The sequence below is a fragment of the Lactuca virosa genome, chromosome 4 (genome assembly GCF_052849685.1).
Source record: "Lactuca virosa cultivar CGN04683 chromosome 4, Lactuca_virosa_CGN04683_v6, whole genome shotgun sequence".
NCBI classification, from domain to species: Eukaryota; Viridiplantae; Streptophyta; class Magnoliopsida; order Asterales; family Asteraceae; genus Lactuca; species Lactuca virosa.
The window spans coordinates 123360463-123367055 of record NC_136429.1 but is presented as its reverse complement, the minus strand read 5'-3'; the positions used below and the strand labels follow the sequence as shown (position 1 = coordinate 123367055).

General features: G+C 30.1%; 1 long non-coding RNA gene across 2 annotated transcripts; it reads right to left on the bottom strand.

Annotated features, from left to right (window-relative positions):
* Positions 1 to 4477: 4477 nt before the first annotated feature.
* Positions 4478 to 6292, bottom strand: LOC145107305 (uncharacterized). 2 transcript variants are annotated; one of them, XR_013707811.1, is made up of 3 exons: positions 6084 to 6292; positions 4813 to 5969; positions 4478 to 4722 (listed from the first exon to the last, which is right to left on the bottom strand). It is a non-coding gene; the product is annotated as an uncharacterized LOC145107305 (long non-coding RNA). The 2 variants fall into 2 exon arrangements; XR_013707810.1 differs by lacking the exon at positions 6084 to 6292 and having other exon boundaries at positions 4813 to 6073.
* Between the last annotated feature and the right edge of the window lie 301 nt (positions 6293 to 6593).

Here is a 6593-nt window from a genome sequence, read left to right as displayed (position 1 = left end):
AATCTCCATGAGCTTTGTTTGGTGGTCTTCGGTCTTCAATATTTACAATTTATTTTTTTAGTACATTTTTCTATCTATTCTAATCTCTATTACAATTAAAAGGAAAAATTACATTACATGGAAAAAATAAATAAACGACATTCAAATTGTAAAATCACAGTATCATGATTGGACCATGAATCCTTGTCCATACAATTAATAACAACTAACTATCTACAATGGGGGGTTAAAAGAATTAACTTTACGATGTCAAGAAGATCAATCCAAAGTAGAATCCCTCGGCTGGAATCATACCCCTTGGTTCCAAGCAAGCAAACTCCTCTTTCTTCCTTGGTGTACAATCAAGTTACCAAAACCCTTTAAGTAAGCCTTCTTTATGCCTTCAAAGTAGAGAGATAAAGAGATGAGAGGAAGGACGAATTAGAATTTTATTAGAGGCTCCTTTGGTCTCGACTCCCTTATACATGGAATGGAAACCCTAAGCATCCTTTCTTAGCCTCCAAGATTTTCTCGATTATGGTAACATTACCATAATAAAAACTTTTGTCCTTTAATGCATAAATGACCCTTCTAATTAATTTATAGTCACCTATGTGTCCTAGTGAGACTTGAACCCATAAACTCTCATTTGAGAGAGTCACTCCTTGCCAAAAACGCTTTTCTAGTTATGCAAAGTGTGTAAGCCAAATAGGCCCATATAATTAATCATTGTGTCACTAACATATTATGGCAATGGGCATATCTCCAACGACCTATATTTCTACATTTGGTGCATGAATAACAATGAGTGTCTTGTCTTTTTCGTCCTTTTATTTTCGATCTTCAAGGTCTTTTGCCTTTCACATATAGTATTCGATATCCTTGAATTTCATGGTTTTGGTTTTTTAATCATGAGCATAATGATTTGTTCCTTAACAATTGTGACATCTTATTCCATCATACTCAGAATGAGGTTGCTGATAATTTCTAGAAACATTGTTTGACTGATAGTCTTTGTTTTGAAATTATTTTTAGAGTACAGTCTAGGTTGATATTGACCAATTTGAAAATTTTCGTTTGAGGTATGAAGTTCCCTTGATTTTTGTTACTAACAAAAGAGATTTGATTAGTGTCCGAGATAAAAATGCTTAAAAAAGCACGAACCTCGGTTTTTGTTAAAATGATTTGGATTGTAAAAAATATTGTCTTTGATTTTGAAAAACTGATGGGTTAAATCATTGATTTGCTTGAACCAGTGGGTTAAAACTTTGATTTTGGAAAACTTGATTCAGAAAATTTTGATTTACAAAAATTTGATTCTAAAAGTTTTGATGCATATGTGGGCTGACTTACATCACTAAAAAAGGTCCTCAAATTTATTTATTTTGATTAGGTGATGCAAATGAATTTTTTTATGATTGCATTTCTGCATATAAATCGTATATAGAAGCAATATGAATGCTTAATTAGTGGTCCTCGGATAATCAATTTCACTATTTTCTAGTTTTCCATCAATGTATTCAAAAACTTAATGTTGATTTCATGTTGGATTTTTGAATGTTTATATCTTTGAGTTTCATTTTGAAAATGTTGAACCAATCATGGGCGTCATGACTTGTTTCATATGAAAACATATTAAAATTATTGAATTCCTTTAAAGCATATGTTCTTTTGTTTACTAAATTTCTTTTCATTTCCTTCATATATGTTATTCAAAACATTCTGGATTTCATATGTAAAAAGGTTTCTACATCTTCCATTTTGTCCAGAATACCATGAGGTATTCAAGAAATCAAATCACATTTATCTTGCAATTCTAGTTTTCTTTGAGTATTGTTCTCATTTCCAAGATTTATGCCACCAAAATCAGGAATAACCGAAGGTGCTTGGTGAATTGCATTGGGAGAAACCAGAAGAGTGTCTTGGACACATTTCCAAACATCTTCATTTACACCTTCAAGATGTAGTTACATTCGATTCGCCCATGAATAATGTTCTTTAAGAATAAGAATGGGTGCTTGTAAGCTAGGTTTGCAACTGTTGGCTATGGAAATTGAATTCATGTTTGCATAATTCATGGTATTCATTTTGAATAAGTGATACTAAAAAAACTTGATTAAGAAAGTTATTATTATTATTATTATTATTATTATTATTATTATTATTATTATTATTATTATTATTATTAAAACACTACTAGTTCTTAGTATTTGCCTATGGCAAGAAATGGTAACCTTATCTATGGTTACGACAGATGGAGCATATTATGATTTTGAAGATGTAGATATATGTACCATATGCTACCGAGACTTGGGCACATGAGTGAAAAAGGAAGGTATAAAGATTTTAAATATATATACTAGGTAAAAACCCGTGGAACCCACGGATGTTAATGTTAAATAAAATTTAAAATTTAATTATGTAATAAATAATATATCATTAAGGTAGAAAACTTATATTGTATTATTTATAAAGTTTGTTTTGTATATGATGCAATTGGCTCTCCATTGTTTAAAAAATATTGATAATATAAAATGGATAAAGCTAAACTTAATCAAATTTTAAATTCATTGATTACATATGTACAATTTCGATCGACCTTTTAAGTTTTTGCTTGTGGTTTCAAAAAAATTACAAAATTTTTTATATGTATAAAAAAAATGATATTTCTGAAAAAAAAAATTATATGCATTGATGAATTTATTTAATAATAATAGGTTGTTTTATAGAATGGTTACAAATAAGACTTTCCAAAGGATTGAAAACTCAGATTGATTGATGTACTACCAACATAAAAAAAAACAGAATAAATAGGAATTAGAGTGACCAACATACAAAATTGAATATTAAAAAAGAATTATGTTCAAGTATATTATTATAAATGTAAGTAGAATGCGTATCTTAAAAATATATAAAAAAAATTACATATAATCTATTGTGAATGGTTCAACAATCTAAACCAACAAAATAAAGTCATTGGATCTATAATTTAATTTTTTTTAAGCACCACTTAATGGGAAATATAAAACAAACAGGGCCCATATAAACAAGTTTCCTAACATATTTATAAAACTATTTTAAATATCTTAAAGTAAAAGGATTTAAATTATTTCATCTAGTTGAGCCCGTTGTAAAAACATTGCAAGCTAATTTTGAGTTGAGTTTTAGGCTTACAAAGTCTAAACACGTTAACCCAATACAAACTTGACACAAAGGTTCAAATAAGAGGTAAAATGGTCATTTTGACGCATTCTTTGAATGAGCAAAGTAGCTATTGCTTGAATTTGTGGAGTAAACTGAAGCGTATGAAAATTACATATACATCGGATAAAAAGTGTTGGCAAACAATTCTTTATCTAAAGTATATTATTATTATTATTATTATTATTATTATTATATATATTAAAGTTATGAAGAAAAGGAATAGTGAACTTGTCATTTTTTTGGCAGAATTGGTCCCTGTATTATTATTGGGCTTCAAAGTGAGGAATACTAAATTTGGATGTTTTTTGGCAACTTTGCTCCTCATTCTTTACCCATTTTGACACTTTTGGTCCTTGCAATCAATATTTCTATACTTTTTTGGAACCTTTTAATATTTAAAGTTTGGCCACAAAACTTTAACGGTTTGACAACTTTGATCCATTTTCTAAAAAGTTGCTAATTCCTACCCCTTTAATTCTTTAGCCATTTTGACACTTCTGGTCCTTACAGTCAAAACTTTTACATTTTTTAATAAAAACATGAAAAAAACGGTCCGGGGCAAAGCCTGGGCTTTTCATCCTTGCACTTTCTATGTCTGTCATATTTATCAATTCGGAAACAACATTGAAAGCTTCTGGTCCCCACGTAGCGGGGGTAACCTTTCTAGTTATTATTATTATTATTTGTTTTCCTAAAACTTGAATAGAAACACAATAAAAACAAAATATTACAACCTTTTTGGTCATTTATTTAAAATGCACATGAAATAAATTAAAAATGTACAACTATTTTTTCTCAAATAAAAAAAAAAATCATTGTTTTAATCTTTGCGGTGCTAGATTTTTTGTATGCAAAGATACGAAAAAACATCTAACCATTTAACAAAGACATTAAAAACTTCCAAAAAAAAACATGTTTTTTTGAATTGCAGTAAAAATTTGTAAACTGCACTAAATTAGAATGATTTATAACTGCAAAAAATAGAAAGTGCACAAAAGAAAAAAATTAGAATAATTTAAAACCATAGCTTCCATCACAACTTCCACATATGCTTAAGAACAAACCCAAATGCATCTTTCAAGAAACGGCAGTTTGGGGTATTCTTGATGACATGTACAAATATTTGTTTGGGCATTAATTTTGGGTACATTGAAATCATTTTTAGATGAACTTAATTATGAAAAATCAGACTCAAGATTATTAGGTTCCTATGAATAATAAATAAACTTGTAATTACAAATAAGTAAATTTCATGTTTTAAAGGGTATCAACCTATTAAACGTAAACTGTTAACTGCACTGTAGAAAGTAATTTTGGATAATAATCACAATAATTATACAATGTTCAAATATAACTTCTCTTTAGTTTTGTATTATGAGATTACATGGCATGAGATGGACCCTATTATGTATGAAACTAACCAGAAGCTCTGGAGGCATGAGAGACTTCATAATGCATTCATTTCACAAAATTTCCAGAGGAAAAGTGTGCAATTGTTTCATCTAGTGGACACATCGTTGCTGACCAAGATCCCATAATCTGTAAAAATTAATATTTGGAATGTAAGGGTAAAATGGTCATTTAGTTTCATCCACATGATTTATTGATGAATACCATGTTGTTACCTACCTGATCATAGAATCAGAGGATCCTGATAAGCAGAATCTGCAACCATTTAATTAAAAAAAGTCAACCATATTAGTTAAAACATGCACATATCATCATCACCACATATACAACCCGATGTCTGATATACAACCCGATCTGCAGAAGCAAGACAATTGACATAATATGTGTGTTGGCGGAAAGTTCCAGTGCAACTTCCATCAGAAAAGCAATCCCATGTCTGATATACAACTTGATGTAGCATTAGTAGATTCATTTCATCATGGATTTGAAAATCAATTATAAGATGAAAACAAACCTTAACAGTGGTGTCTGAGGAACTTTCGGTAAATTCTATCATACAAAACTCAATCCTAACAATATCATATAGATAGTCGATGATGCTTACCAAAATCAAACACACAAGCAAAACCAACAAATTAGCTCCTAATCCTTCAAATTTTAACTTCAATTTTCTCTTGCAGTGAAACTTTCCATACAGCAAGCACTCATATGCATCACTGTTCTAATTACTCAACAACGGAACCATTAAACTTTAAGTTGATTTCAGTATCTAAGCATTCGCAAGTTTTAAGTATTATTTGGGGGAGATTCATAACATGTAATACCAGTTACTATCATTTTCAGAAGCAAGTGTATTCCATCCACAATAAGCTCATTACCTTCCTAGTTCATAAAACAGAAACTGCAATAATAATTACGACAAAGCCACTAAAACGAACAAACCAGCCCAACACCCATAAAATTAGTATCCACAAGCCGAATGAAGCTCAAGTTGGATCATAATCTAATACAACTTACATAATAAACCAAGCGCAAAGCACACTGCCAAAACAAAATTCGTAAAATAACAAACAGAAAAATATCTTTAAACCCTAAACCGAACTTCCGATAAATTCTATCATCCGAAACTCTATCATCCGGTAAATTTAAGTGCAAAACTTTAAATGATCAGTTCTCCTACAGAAATTGATAAAGCATTATTACGGTTTAGGAATCTGATCATCGAATATAGAAAGAATGCAATGGATCAAGTAGTATACTTAACCGGTTCCTTTGTTGCGAAGGATGCGGAACTGTTCAGGGGAGAGAACTACACGCCATTCCTCCTCTGATTTCACAATAGAACCTATTGAAATCTAATTCAGAACCGCGAAACCCTAGTTTTAGTGATATTTTGGGACATCAGTGAAGGAAGAGCAATAACTAAAAAGAGTAAAAACCACGATTTTCTAGTAGAGAAAGAGAAAGAGGGAGAGTCTGATTAATCTTACGTAGTTGTGTCCGATTGTTGCATATGAAACAGTGAAATCTTGAAATGATTTAAAATCTTGGCAGCATTCATATTGTACGTTATCTTTGATTTCGGGAGAAAAATTGAAGGAGGAATAGAAGGTTAATTTTAAATTTGAATAGGCATCTGGTTTCCAAAATCAAGAAGGCGAATTTGGAGCCGATGGAGGCGTGAATAGGGGAGACGTGATTTGACTAACGTATTTGGTCAGCATAAAGGATGGAAGGGCAATATAAGAAATTCAATTAGATGATATGAGAGGGAAAAATCAATTGGGGGGGGGTCTAAGAGATTGTCAGGTGGCAGAAATGCTCTTATTTATTACATTAGGGTATATATATATATATATATATATATATATATATATATATATATATATATATATATATATATATATATTGTAATAAATGAATAGTTTTAATCTCCTTTTAGTAGATATATTCGACAACTCATTTCAAAATTCAAATTTATATTTTCTAATTATATGTTA